Here is a 15,580-nt window from a genome sequence, read left to right as displayed (position 1 = left end):
TGAGGTGGATTGATTCAGTGACTGGGGTCATCGGGATGGATGTGTCAGAGACAATGAGATTGGCACAGGATAGAGCATGGTTTACGGCTGTTGTACATAGGGTCGCTATGAGTCACAAATGACTCGAAGGCACATAACAACAACAACATATAAATTGAAAGGTATGAAGATAGGACACATCCCTGGCATACATCTTTCCAAGTTTTAAACCATGCAGTGTTCCCTTGCTCTGTTCTGATGACTCTCTCCTTTTCCAAGTATTGGATTCGCATTAACACGATTAAGTGTGTGTTTGGGATTCCTATTCTTCTCATAGTCAGCCACAGTTTGTTGTAATCCACACAGTCAAATACCTTTGCATAATAAATGAAACACAGATAGACATTCCTCTGGTACCGCCTGCTTTCTGCCAAGATCTATCTAAAATTAGCTACAATATCCCTAGTACTGTGCCCCCTTCTAAACTCATATGCAAGTTCAAGCTGAAGTTAAGGAAAATTAAATCAAATCCACAAACCCAAAATCTGACCTTGAGTTTATCCCACCTGAATTTCAAAACCATCTTAGGAACAGGTTCTAGGCCTTGAACACCAATGAGCGAAGACCAGATGAGTTGTAGGAGGATATCAAGAATATCATCCAGGAAGAGTGCAAATGGTCATTACAAAGACAGAAGAGGAAGAAAGGAAAAAAAAACGGATGTCAAAAGAGACTCTGAATGTTGCACTAGAGCACTAGGAAGCCAAAACAGAGGGAAGAATTCAAGACACTAAAGAGCTGAAGAGAAGATTTCAAAAGGCAGCACAGGAAGACAAAGTATTACAATGATATGTGCAAGGAGCTGGAGTCAGAAAATAAAAAGGGCCACATTCACTCAGCATTTATTAAGCTCAAGAAACTGAAGAATAAATTCAAACCTTGGGTTGCTATATGTAAAGATGCTTTGGGAAGAATATTAAATAATCCAGGAAGTATTAAATGAATGGAAAGGGTATACAGAGTCATTGTACCTAAAGGAATTGGCAGACACAGAAGAATTTAATGAAATAACATATGAGCAAGAGCCTATGGTGATGATGGAAGAAATTCAAGTTACTTTGAAGAAATTGGCATAAAATAAAGCCCTAGGAATTAATGATATACCAATTGATGTATTTCAACTAACAGATTGAAGCTTCCCTTGATGTGCTCACCAAGTTGTGTCCTATGTGTAATGAAACAAGCAACCAAGAATTCCAATTGCTCTTTTGTCTTCAGACATTTAGTAACATAAAATACCTATTTTTATGCTGAAATGTTTATACAGGTTTATTAATAGCAAGTGCAACTAACTGGCGGCATGCCTTGCAACACATTTTGATATGTTAGTCACGCTTCCGGATAAAAATGAGCCCCAAGTTACTTAACTTTTGCAGTCTCTCTGGGATCAGTAAAAGAAAAATCATATGCTTATGAAGTGGGACTGTAAATATGTACATTTAACTTTGTATAGCCCATGTACCTACCTTGTATAGAAAAATAATTTTAAGAAATATGAACCAAGGGGTTGAGAATAAATAAGGAAGTCATGAAGTTTTTTGCATTTTTATTTAAATGAAGGAATTGTAAATAACTTACAAGTTTTTAGCACAGACATAGCCACTGTAAAGTGTTAGAATATTAAACCATATTTTTTTTCTGAGAAAGAAGGTAACTGTAATCTTAATTATGGTTTGTTTCATTTTTGTTGAGGTTTTTGTTTTGGCGTTTTGTTTTTGGGTTCCCTCTCAACCCCCAGTCCTTTTAATCTGCAATAGTATTAAGTTCTATTGCCAGAACAGGTTACTACCAAATATATTAAGATCTTACGGAAACAATAACTGACATGACAAGTAACCAAATAAAGTATTGCCATTGAAATTACACACTGAGAGCATGTACTATGCAGGCACAGATTTTTTCCCCCTTCTGTTCATTTTTTCTTTATTGCAGTGGATTTCTTTGGTAAATAGAAGTGTTGAATTACAACTACATTTGCTGTACATATTATTTAATAAACTGTATCCAGAATTGTGTGGGGGAAAAAAAAGAAATCTGGAGGACAACCAATTGGCCAACTGACTGGAAGAGATCTCTATTTGTTCACATTCCAAAGAAAGGTGATCCAACAGAGTGTGGAAATTATAGACCAATATCATGCAAGCAAGATTCTGCTGAAGATTATCCAAAAACTACTGGAGGAGCACATTAACAGAGACCTGCCAGAAGTGCATAATATCCATAGTACAATACAAATAACTACATTGTCAGATATGGCACCCCATATGTTTCTGCTCCTATTTCTACCATTTATTGGTTTGATGTTTATTGAAAATTGACTCACAGACTTTATATAGAATTGTGGGGTTTATAAGGGAGATAGATTGGGGAGTGGGAGAGGCAAAGAATATCACCAACATGAGCCCAGGTTTAATCCAACAGACCCAAGTGAGATTAACAGCAAGACATAATTTCTCAATTAGTTTATACAGCTTCTCAGTCAACAAGTGAAAGTCCAAGTTCAGTGCAGCACCACAAATTTTCTTAATTATCTTGCAAACGTTATCTCAGAGCAGTTATAAGTTAGACTTTCCTTCAGTTATCCAGCAAGTAAAACCTTTGACTGAGGCCCCATCTCCAGGGTTCCTCTGGTTATAATTTGCCGGAGTCTCTTCACAGCTCTGTCTCTTCACAGTCTCTTTTCCCCTGGTCTCTCAAAATGTAGAAAGAATTGTCTTATATTGGTCCCACAGCTGTTGATGATGCACAAGACCATCTGTCTGAAGTTAAAGTAGCTGGAGATCGTGCCCCCAATGGTAGCTAGCACAATAACTAGAAAAGTCAATTTTCAAAGGGTCTGATACCCCATTGTGGATTTTAATAATTGGATTTTTAAAGCAACATTTAAGGACGGCAATTCTCAGTGAATATGTTGTTATCTTTTGCTAAATTAATTCCGAATAATGAAATGTATTTTATAAAGAATATATATTATGTCAATTGTTCATTTAGTCAACTCAGAGAAGTATTTTTAAGCTTAGTATCCCAATATTAAAAGTAAATATATCGATTGTTGTTGTTTGTTGTTATGTTCCATCAAGTCACTTGTGACTCATAGCAACCCTATGTACAAAAGCTCTGAACCCTGCTCTATATTGAAATAGACTCATTGTTTCTGACATACCTACCCACAATTACAGACTCAATCCATCTCAGCCAGTGTCTTCTTCTCTTGCACTGTGCCTCTGCCCTTCCAAGCATCATGACCCTCTCTAAGAACTAGTTCCTCCTTGCAACATGTCCAAAGTATGTCAGGCGAGGCTTCAAAATCCTTGTCTCCAAGGAGCAGCCTGGTCAACCCATGACATATTTAATACTCTTCTCCAGCGCAACTCAAAGGCATCAATTCTTCTTTTATCATCCTTAATCATTGTCCAGCTTTCTGATGTATAGCAAGTAATTGCAAGACCATAGCCTAGATCAGGCACATCTTAGTCTCTAGTTGCTCTTTAGTACTCTGGAGATGTCTCTGACAACAGATTTTCCCAGTGCATTTCTTTTTTTTTTTAATTTTCTGGCTGCTTTTATCATATAATTATATGTTTTATACATATACATCTCCTCTGTAGCCTTAGCTGCAGTTCTTTATTCTACTTTTAGAAGCAATAAATATTAATTCATTTATTTACTCATCAAAATCTTTTAAGAAAGATTTATTGAGTATACAAAGATAACTAGAGAGAAGAATAGAAGAAATAGACATAATATGCCTCCAAGAAGTTGCTGAAATGAGAAGTGGAATGGAGAGTAAAAAGTGAAAAAGTTGTACAGGTATTGACAATATCATATAAGGGAGAATAAAATATGCATAATGAATGGAAAAGTGACATCACAAATCAAGGGGATTGGTCATAGACAACAAAAAATATTCATAGATTGTAGAGCATTCAGTAGAGAAGGAAAGAGCATATTTAAGCTGATCAAAGCATCCAATACTTATAATGATAATGAAAATATTGAAATGATTTGCTACATACTAATTTCCATGACCAGATCATAGGTTATCCAAGAGTGAGAAACTGAATCTTACTTATCATTATTCTCTGTTAAAAAGAGAGCACTTTTATTTCAAGGGAAATGCTCTTTATTGTTTCTGCTTTTAGGAATGTCACGCCCCACTTTATTTTTACAATTAATTTCAATAACTTCTAAAATGTTATATGTAATAGTTGACAACTAATAAGAAAACTTAAGGAAAATTATGCCTTTAAATTATGGTATTGGAAAAGAACATTAAATAGCCTATAGACTGTCACAGGAACAAACAAATATGTCTTAGAGAAAGTGAAGCTAGAGTGCTCCTTGAAGGCAAGCACAGTGAAGCTTCGTCTCACTTATTTTTGGTATATTTCTCCAAGAGGCTGTTCCTTGGAAAGAGACATCATCCCTGGAAAGGTACAGGATAAGTGAAAGAGAAAGATTCTCAAAGATGAATTAACGCAGTGATTACAGCAATGGGTTAAAATGTGTCCGAGATGATGAGGATGGCACAAGGCAGGACAGGGTTTAGATCTGTTGTTCCTAATGTTGCTACATGTTTTTTTCAACGTGACAACACCTAACAAAAACTTGATATAATTTACTTGAATTTTTTCTTTTCTTCTGGTAATAAAGGAGGGTAGTTCTTTTGATTTAGGAAATCAGCTAACATAGGACTTGTTCAAATTTTAAACTTTGTGTTCTTGTTTCTTTGGATGATCACAAAGCTTTTTCAAAGAATGTAGGTGATTTTCAGTAGAAAGAAAAGAAATCCAAACTTGATCTTTTCTTGGAGTCCACAAAGGAAATAGTGGAAAGACAAGAATTAAAACCAGTATTTGAAGAGCCATGAGAAGCACTTTAATTTTAAATAAGTAAGTACATAAAAACCTGAAGAGGATAAACCTATAGGTTATTTATTTTGTAAGTTATTAGGAAAGAAGGGAATTAAAAAGTAAACAAAAGGAAAGGGAAGAACGTGTATAAGCGTCTTTACTTAGTTCAATTTAGCATTCTAGTAATTTTATCAACGAACATTCAGGGTCATGTATCTTATAAACATATTTAAAAGTGTTTTTGAAAAGTTTTTAGAAAAATTAGTAGACAATGGCTACTGAAATGTGGAAATAAAAAGGGAAGAAACCAAAAATTCACAAAGATGACAGAAGAAGAATGATGCCTTTGAGTTGAGGTGCTGCAGCACTAGTATTCTATGAACTCCAAAAAAAACAGATATGTCTTGGAAAAGCCAGAGTGTTTCTTGTAAACAAGAATGACAAAGTTTCATCTCTTATACTTTGGACATGTTGCAAGGAAAGGATGTTCCTTGGAAAAGGATACTATGCTTGGCAGTGTTGAAGATCAGTAAAAGAGAGGAAGAACCTGATCGAGATGGATTGACACAGAAACTACAGCAATGGGATCAAGTGTGTCCGAGATGGTAAGGATGGCACAGAATAGGACAGGATTCAGGTCATATGAATTCAGGATTTCTATGAATCCTACGTGACTTGATGGCACCTAAAGCAACAATAATGGTAAGCAAAATAAACCTATTAGTAAGGGATATATTTAATATTCTTTTTACCTCAGGCAAAAAACTATTTCTAATTTTAGGACATTGTAGTTGTTGCTGGTATGAGCAATCAAGTTGCTACTCACAGCAACCCTATGTACAACAGCCCTGAACCTTTGCTCTGTCTTGTTTCAACCTTATTACCTGACACACTTACCCTCACTGAATCAATAAGAGACTAAAAATTCAATATAGAGAAAAAGAAATGTTCCTCACATTTAAAAATATCATTTTCTTCAACTCAACAGTGTGTCTAATTATTTTACAACTCTTTTGCTCATAAATGACAGTTAATGAATATTTATGTAAATTATGGAATGATTTCACTCAATTTTAATGTCTTCATGTAATGGTATAATACCATTTCTTATATAAATTAAACACCCCCATGATACATCTTGAAGGATATGTACATGTACAGCCAAGCACAATCAATAAGAGTGCATCTGAATTCCAAAATCAATCTCCATAATAGTCTATGTGTTTCCTACTGCCAAAGGGGCCCTTTAGAGTAGTGAGAGAAGATCTTCACCCTGAAACCCACAGCGTCCCTTTTCAGCAGGAAGTAGCTAAGAGAATATGCCGTCCCCTTTTCCTTATGACTCAGGGTGAAGTCTCTCTCAGGGAGGAGTGATAGGGAATGGCAAAGGATACACTGACAAAGAAGATTAATCAGAACTGGCTTTGACAAGCACTGTGGCATTTGGACAAGAACAAACTGGGAGGAGGGTAGAGAGAATAGTGCAACAATGAATGAGTGGAAGCCCAAAATCTCTGTAAATGTTTATGAAAATTAATAAAATATAATTATAGAAAAAAAATTTTTTAAGATAAAATATAATGTATGCAAATATAGTTAGATTGGACTTACTATTTTAATAAAAAATGAAAATTACATCTAATTTCCAAAATATTAACTACAAGAGTTTATAACTTTATATGTACATCTTTAATAAGTTTTCATGCAGTGAGTATATTTAACAAAATAATGTAACAAATCTGTGCTTTTTAGATGAATAGTTAAAATCAAGAAAATATATTCTGATTTTCTAAGTTCACTTTATGACTTACATTATTTAAAAACCTATCTTCCCATGCCAATTCATTCTTTTTCCAAAATTAGGATTATACTGAAGATGAAATCTGTGGCATTTATTCCATTTATTATTGTTAAGTGTCATTAAATTGATTCTGACTAATAAGAACCTCAAATGGCAGGCGAGGCCTATCCAGTAGGATTTTTACAACTTTACATAATTGAAGCTGTTAGGCAGATCTTCCTTCTACATAGAGCTAAATGAGTTCAAACGAACACTATTTTGGTTAGATACCCAATATCAAATTCCCCTGCCATTAGGCAGTGCTGTCCACTCATTAATTCATTCTCATTGTCATAGAAGAGACGGAAGTGACTCATAACTGTCATCCATATGATTTTTGGAGGTTGTAAATCTCATAGGAGGAGTTTGCACATCTTTCTTCTGTGGAGTAACGACTGAAGAGGTGCCACCTTTGAATTAGAATCACAGTACCCAATGGGCTACACCACCAGAGATCCTTCTTGCATCTATAGAACACCTTTAAAAGAGAGAAGTATTTGGAGATTAATTTTGACCTGAGAAATATAAATTAGAAGAACAGCATAAACACCTTGACATATAGAGTAACTCATATTATCAGTATACCTGTTTTGGCACAGACAATACCATATGTAATGCTAATATCTGTAAAGTTTTTAGAACTACAATATGTGCCACTTTCCAAAAGATAGCTTGATGTCAAAATCTATCATGAGACTTCCTGGGAACAAAATAGATCAATGCTTTGCTTAAGCATAAGATCTTTGTACCTTCTGCAGAAACTGAATTTGATGCCAAGGAACATTTTTATAGAATAACAGGCCTAGGAAAAAAGTAAGCATATTGGGACAGAGCACACCTACTCCTAACATAGACACACAAAAAAATACACCGAATGTCAATTATTAGTTCATAATATTAGATAGAGGTAGGTGCTAAGCCTCAGAATTTTGAGAAGGGTGTTAAATTAGGATAATAATTAGATGTTATATAAAAGAGTCGATAACCCTGTCTGCTGGAATCCCATCGACAAGTCCCTCTGTGTGTAGAGTCTTGTTGAGGTACACAGAGCTGTGCCACTTGGGTATAACTGTGGAGGCTGTGAATCCCTGGAGATGTCGGGGCTTCTTGCTTTTTAATTTATCATCTTGTCACCCTCCCACTCTTGCTTCTTCAGAGTTGAAATGAAAGAAGTGAGATATAAAGGAATATTCATTTCACTTTTTAATTAAACATTTGATTTAGTTCCAAAATATAAGGCTTCTGCGTGCGCGCGCGCACACACACCACACACACACACACACACACACACACACACACACACGGCGTCAGGGGAAAAAAAGGAAAAAGGTTATGCTTAGAAAGGATTTTTTTTTTTTACACTTAGAGAAATCTTACTTATTTTCCTTCAAAAACACACATAAAATCTTCTTGCAGGGCTCTGCTAGGTATTTCATGTAGTGCAGTCTTGGGATATGATGTTTGCTTTAAGTTTCTGGGGTATTAGTAATTATTATTACAGTGTGCGGCGAGTTTATTCTGAGTCATACTGACCTTATAGAGCAGAGTAAATAACTTCATAGCATTAGTAAGGTTGTAATATTTTCCATATCTTGGTCCAAGGAAGCCTTTGTTGTTGGTAGGTGACATTCAGTCAACCAGCGCTATGGCAGCCCAGGGAACAACAGACTGAAATCTCATCCTTCTCCTACTCCACCATCACAGTCTCTCCCCATTGTTGTAAACACTTTGTCACTTCTTCTCACTAAGGATCTTCCTTTCGCTGAGCTTTCTCAGAATGAAACCTTTGGGTTGGTTCAAAGAGTAAACCTTTTGGTTACCAATCTAGTGCTTTGCCAAAGTTTCATGGGGTAAATACATATTTTAAATTGTATTAGTGAAAATAGAGCTAGGGAGCTCTGGTGGTCCAGTGGTGAGAAGTTACGCTGCAATCCCAAAGGCACGTGGTTTGAACTCACCAGATACTTAGTGCAAGGAAGAGGGGCAATCTCCTTTCCATGTGATTTACTGCCTCTGAAAACCCACTGGAGGGCCAGTTATGGGTTGGTTTCGAATCAATGACAAAAAACATTAGCAAAAGTAAGTCCAACATATTATAAAGTACAATAGTTTAAAGAATATAAGAGTATAATAGTATTGCAGTCTGTGATAGAAGACATTTTAGTTTTTGTGCAGCAACAGTAATCAACTTATGATTTATTATGTTTTATCTCCATACTGAGAAAAATCTATTTTATTACATGTCAACAAAATGGTTTTTATTGTTACTTTAAAAGTTTAGATCAATTTACAATGTATTAGCGCTATGATGCTATAATAATTTATTTTATAAAATAGTTTATTGTGGTGGTGAATACTTAGAAACCTGTGAGAGCCCGAATTCAACAGGACTGACTGCATTTCTGGGTCTCGTAGCCTCCTATGTTTGACAGAGCACAGTCCTTCCTGTTTCTAGCTCTCATTTTCATAGTGTTGGAGCATGTTGTCAAAAACAACCAATACTTGGGAAAAGCAGACATCATGCTGGAGAAGACAGAGGGTCACTGAAGGAAAGGAAGAGCCTCGGTGAAGCAGCCTGACACAGTGACTGTAACAGTGAGTTCGAGCATGCTGGACGTTTTTGAAGGTGGTCCAGGATGGAGCAAGCTTCCAATCTTTTATTCACAGGGTCGCAGAGTCCTAACTGACTCCGTATCACCTAACAACAACAATGACAACAGCGTTTTAGGGAAATATTTGAATGTTCCTTCTCCGACAAATTTCTATCTTACTCAGATTCTGAGTTTTATAAGCTTTTCTACATAAAATATTGTCACACATCGAAGTATCATTTTTGGCATATACCGAATGTAAAACTCAATTCTGAGTGTTCTATTCTTCATAACTTGTGGTCTCATTTTGCCCTGTCTGAATTCTATTTCGGGTTTTTGTGGCTTGTTTTAAATTTTATTTTATTATTTTTGTGCGTGTACCATCAAGTCAGATCTGATTGGTACAGGAGGAGATTGCCCCTCCTGTTCCAACAGAGCATCTGGTGGATTTGAACAGCATACCTCTGGGATTGCGGTGCAACTTCTTGCCACTAGGCCACTAGAGCTCCCTCTGAATACTATTTTTAAAATGTTGTTGCTGTTCTTGTGTACAGTTGAGTCGAAACTGACCCACAGTTGACCCTCTAGTGGTTTTTCAGAGGCAGTTAAGCACAGGAGAAGTTGCCCATCCTTCTCTTATGGAGTGCCTGGTGGATTTGAATCATATTTTGATATGTTTAAGAGTGAATAAATAAAGACAATTTTCTTCTGCGAGTCTCTCATCTATTTAGATGTTAAAGATGGTGTTTTAACATTGTAATACCATTCTGTTTAACTTCACTTCCTGCTGAATTATTCTTTTTACCCTCTCCTATTATAACCTTTCTAATGAACTGAATGTCATTTTTTTCTTTACTTTTTTCTGAGCTTGATCAGCACCTTCTCACACTTTCTAATTGCACTCCTTCTCATTTCTCTGTCTACTCTCTGCACTCATGAGTCAAGTTTTGATACTGCCATTCCACATGCCATTTGCATGCACTATACCTTTTGTAATCAAAATACTTCTTAGAGGCAAAGATGGTGAACCTTTGTCTCAGATACTTTGGTTATATTGTCAGAAAGGACCAGTGCATAGGACCTGTGAGGCTTTCTTTCTGGAAGTGGGGCATCAGGACTTTCTGTTCAAGGTGCTTCTGGATTCCTTCCGAATTAGTAAAGTGCTTGGTCATCAGGACTACCCAGATACTCACCAGCAAAGACTCATTCAAACTAAAAACCTATTACCACTGAGTCCCTTCCAACACATAACAAGTAAATAAGACAGCATAAGACTGTCCTTACAGGATCTTCAGGGGTGTAAACATTTACAGACGTGGACTATCATACCTGTCTCTAGCAAAGCTGTTGATGGGTTCAAACTTCTTACAGTTTTTTTAGCAATGCTTAATTGCTGTGTTACCAGGGCTCCTGGGGCATTCATAATGGCTCTCTTATGGTTATTATGCAGCATGGGGAAACTATTCAATTTTGTCATGTTATCTTCTATTCTAAAACAGGACTTATATCCATTTGTGTATCTAGTCATAGGTTTACCATGACATTAACATTAAGCAGATGAGATTTTAGTTTTGTTTTGCTTTTGCTTGTCTCTATTTTGAATCAAAGAGCAGATGAATAAGCATGGAATCCTTTTCTCTGTATCATTTTAGTCCAGCTGCCTGATTTTCAAAGAGATAAGTGGAAAAACGTATAAATTGTGTGAGATTACCCTAAAACAGTGTTACTGAGATTTCCCTGGTGAAACAATGTTGTCTGAACAATTTTTAAAAGTAAGCAAGTAAATAATAACACAGAAACAGAGAGAAAAGGTAGCAACAACATCTGTGTTTTTGTTTGAAATGTCTTCTAGGAGGAGAAAAAAAATGTAATTACACAAGCAGGGGGAATACAGGAGAGATTGCTAAAAATGAATGAATGCATGAATGAATAAAAAAATAAAGTCATAGAAACATTCTTAGAGAATGTCTGTTTATTGGCTTTCTTAACCTAAAAACATATTAGAACATTTGTTTAAGAGACTTGTAGATTTCTATTTGTACAGTTCTTATTCTCATCAACTTGCGACTTAGCTTTGAGCAATAAGTAAATTATGTTGTTGTTGTTGTTGTTGTTGTTGTTATGTGCCATCGAGTCGCCTGCGACTCATAGCAACCTTATGTACAATAGCCCTAAACTCCGCTCTGTCCTGTGCCAATCGCACTGTCTCTGACACTCCCAACCCAATTAGCCCAGTCACTGAATCAATCCACCTCATAGAGGACCTTCCTCTCCTGCGCTGTCCCTCCACCTTCCCAAGCATGATGTCCCTCTCCAAGGACCGGTCTCTCCTCACAACTTGTCCAAAGTATGTTAGACGGAGCCTCAGAATCCTTGCCTCCAAGGAGCCACCCGGTTTAACCCTTTCCAGGACAAATCTGTTTGTTTTCCTAGCAGTCCATGGTATTCTCAATACTCTTCTCCAGCACCACAGCTCAAAGGCATCAATTCTCCTTCTATCCTCCTTGGTTGTTGTCCAACTCTCTGATGCATAACAGGTGATTGCGAAGACCATGTATCAGATGCACCTTAGTCTCCAAAGAGATACCATTGCTCTTCAGCACTTTGGAGAGGTCCCTAACAGCAGACTTTCCCATGGCAATGCACCTTTTAATTTCCTGGCTGCTGGTGCCAAGACTGTTGACTATGGAGCCAAGCAAACTAAAGCTGTGTACAATCTCAATCTCTTCACCATCCATGCTGATGCTACCAATTGGTCCAGTGGTGAGAATCTTTGTCTTCTTGACATTGAGCCTCAATCCATATTGTAGGCTGCAGTCCTTGACACTCTGCAGCAGGCGCTTCAGGTCCTCCTCAGTTTCAGCAAGCAGGGTTGTGTCATGCGCATAACGCAGATTGTTGATAAATCGTCCACCAATCTTGACCCCACATTTCTCCTCATAGAGCCTCGCCTCCCGGATAATCTGTTCTGCATATAGTTTGAAAAAGTATGGAGATAGGATGCATCCCTGGCGTACGCCCTTCCCAATTTTGAACCATGCAGTGTTCCCTTGCTCTGTTCTGACGACTGCCTCCTGGTCCAAGCATAAGTTTCGCATTAGAACGATCAAGTGTTCTGGGATTCCCATTCTTCTCACAGTCAGCCACAGTTTGTTATGATCTACACAGTCAAATGCCTTTGCATAGTCAACGAAACACAGATAGACATTCCTCTGGTATTCCCTGTTTTCAGCCAAGATCCATCTAACATCAGCTACAATACCTCTAGTACCATGACCCCTTCTGAAACCAGCCTGGACTTCTGGTAGTTCTCTGTTGATGTGCTGTTCCAGTCGATTTTGGATAATCTTCAGTAAAATCTTGCTTGCATGTGAAATCAGTGAGATTGTTCTGTAGTTTTCACATTCTGCTGGGTCACCTTTCTTTGGGATAGGAACAAATATCGATCTCTTCCAGTCAGTTGGCCAAGTGGTCATTCTCCAGATTTCTTGTCACAACTTGGTGAGCACGTCCAGGGCAGCATCTGTTAACTGAAATATGTCAATTGGTATACCATCTATTCCTGAGCCTTATTTTTTGCCATTTCCTTCAAAGCAGCCTGAATTATAGCAAGCTCAAAATCTCTGTGTATGCATGTATTCTATCCTATTGTAGTTACCCACTTGGCAAATTAAATAGTAAACGCCTTCTAAGGAAAATTAAAGAAGGATTAATTTATTTAATTGTGGTGTTAATGAAGAATATTGACTATACCATAACTTCCAAAAGAACAAAAAATCTGTTTTATAACAAGCATAGTCAGAACGCTCCTTAGAAGGAATGATAGTGAGACTTCTTTAGATTTGAGGGCTTTTATCAGAAGCAGGATATTCTGGGGGAAAGACATGTTGTCTGATAAAGTTGAGTGTCATCAAAAACAAGAGAAAGACTTTTAATAGAACAGACTGATATCCTGGCTGCAATGATGGACTTAAATACACTAGAGATTATAAAGACCCAAGAGTAGGTAATGTTTTGTTCTGTTAAACAAGAGGCCACTATGAGTCATCACCAACTTGATGGCATCTAGCAACAGCAGCATTATACTTAGAAGGAATAATTCTGGCTAATGAGTAATCCTAGTCAAAACATAAAACCCCTTCCTCTCTAGTAACTGCCACACCCTCAGTCTTAGCACTGTGTTAATTCTCGTAAAATCTTGTTTCTTCAGAATCAACTCATACGTCGCCCTCCAGTGGGTTTTACATGAGCAGAGATTGTTCTGACTGAGTAGCCAGCGGATTTGAAATGATAAAGCAGTCCAGTTCCCTGCATCCTACACCATCAGAAGTTCTGTTACAATTTTAATCTATGTCAATTTGCTTGCCACATTGCTCCATGTATTAAGTCAATAATGATACTGGTTCTCAGTATCTGAAAATCTCAGTCAAGTCTTTGCACAGTCATCTACATTGCAATGAGTGTCTGAAGTCCAGGGAGAATATTAGAATACAAGTTGTGTCCTGGGACTTTTACTGTGTAATGATGTGGCCATGAGAAAATAGTCACCATTCTTTTAATAGTCACCATTCTTTTAACGACTTTGAATGCCCTTTGGAGATATAATGTTCTTTAGAACACTTTGACTAATTGCCGGCTTATAAAGAGTTTTTGCTTTAAAGCATAACATCTGGATTAAACCTTTTTCTCATTAATAGTCACATTTATTCCATTTTAATGGGAGTGCTAAGTAAAGAAACACTATTTCAATTGATTCTATCTAGACATAATTGTGTGTGTGTGTGTGTGTGTGTGTGTGTGTTCTTCACCTTCCTTCTCACAGAGACCTTGCAATCTCATCCTCAGATACCATATAAATAATATCATCTTAAACCAACAAACTCAGAGAAATTTATATAACTTTTCACTGGTGACAGGAAACCTATCTAATCCCCTTTTCTATAGATCTGTGGGAAAAGATTCACATCTAATCAATCTTATTTCTGTAATATTCTCATAGCATAACTTATAACAATTTTACTTTTTTAAAATCACCATCAGAGTAGACCTCTCACATGCCATATACATAATTTTGTTAGAGATAAACAACTCCTGAGCATGAGCAGGTCTGTTTCTTACTTTTTCTCTGATAAAATCAAGACAAAATATAAATCTGTAAAGGGAGTTCAATGAGATGATAAGACATTACATATCACCCAAACATTTATTTTGAAACTACAAATAATTAAAAGGATTTTTCATATTTGACATAAGGAAAAAATGCAGAGGTTGAGAAAGACTCATATGTGACTCTACAATTACAACTTTTTTATGCTTTATTATCTTTAATTTTGTTCTCTTCATTCATATTACCTAGAGATCATTTCATCCACTGCTCTGTTTTGCAGCCAGCCTCTTGTCTCTTTCTTCAGCAACAATAAGGCACATACCCTTTCCTCAAGGAAGTGAAATCTATGGTTTATTGCCTTTGGCAATAATAAAAATGTTGGAAAGCTGGGTGGCAAAGCAGTTACCATTGGCATCTTTCACATGAACCACATCAAAAGAGCCAAGATGTCTCTGTTAGTGATCACAACACTTCTTTCCAGGTTAGCAGCTCCAGTCACCATGCGCAGGTTACCAGTGATAAACCTGATGAAATCAGTCATCTTTCCAGTCTCCAAATCAGTCTAACTGGTGACATTCACCTTGATGAAAAGATCAGGATAGCAAATGGCTTGAGTGTCATGGGTCACCAGATGAGGCCACTACTTGTACTTTGTCTCCTCTGGTGTAATGCGGTGAGCAGCAAATTGATCCTTGGTGTCATAGATCAGATGGAAATTCTCTCTAGTTTTATCAATGTTGATCACATCTATAAAACAACCAGGGTAGGTTATATCAGTTTGGACCGTGCCATCAATCTTAATGAATTGCTGCATGTGGACTTTTTAAACCTCTTCTCCCGTCAGGTCATACTTAAATCTGTTTCTTAAGAAGATCAACATTGGTAGACATTCTCTGTTTGTAGGGACTAGTAGATGGACAAGGAGCAAATACACCAGTTTGTCCAGCATCAAATGCTTTGGAGCTGCAACATGCTTCTTAGGATGATGAGCCATGGCTTCACTGGGCACAGAAAAATCCAATACTACTTCTTATGAAGCACTAAGATCCTGAAACAGAGAGTATTGAAGTAGTGTTTTAAATTCATGAAGAATGTAATAGACTGACATGGGCAAAGTAGAGAGTTATACATTGTTGTTGTTGTTATGTGC

At 36.9% G+C, this 15,580-nt stretch overlaps 1 protein-coding gene and 1 pseudogene across 1 annotated transcript in view; one reads left to right on the top strand and one right to left on the bottom strand.

The window, feature by feature from the left end:
* Positions 1–15,580, top strand: part of FAM155A (family with sequence similarity 155, member A) — a 907,798-nt gene that overhangs the window by 513,968 nt on the left and 378,250 nt on the right. The gene's annotated exons all lie outside the window — the stretch shown is intronic.
* LOC102857451 lies at positions 14,688–15,424 on the bottom strand (annotated as a pseudogene).

Source organism: Elephantulus edwardii, unplaced genomic scaffold, assembly GCF_000299155.1.
Source record: "Elephantulus edwardii isolate Elephantulus edwardi_28Jun2011 unplaced genomic scaffold, EleEdw1.0 scaffold00147, whole genome shotgun sequence".
In the NCBI taxonomy this organism is placed as follows: domain Eukaryota; kingdom Metazoa; phylum Chordata; class Mammalia; order Macroscelidea; family Macroscelididae; genus Elephantulus; species Elephantulus edwardii.
This window is presented reverse-complemented; position numbering and strand designations above follow the sequence as displayed.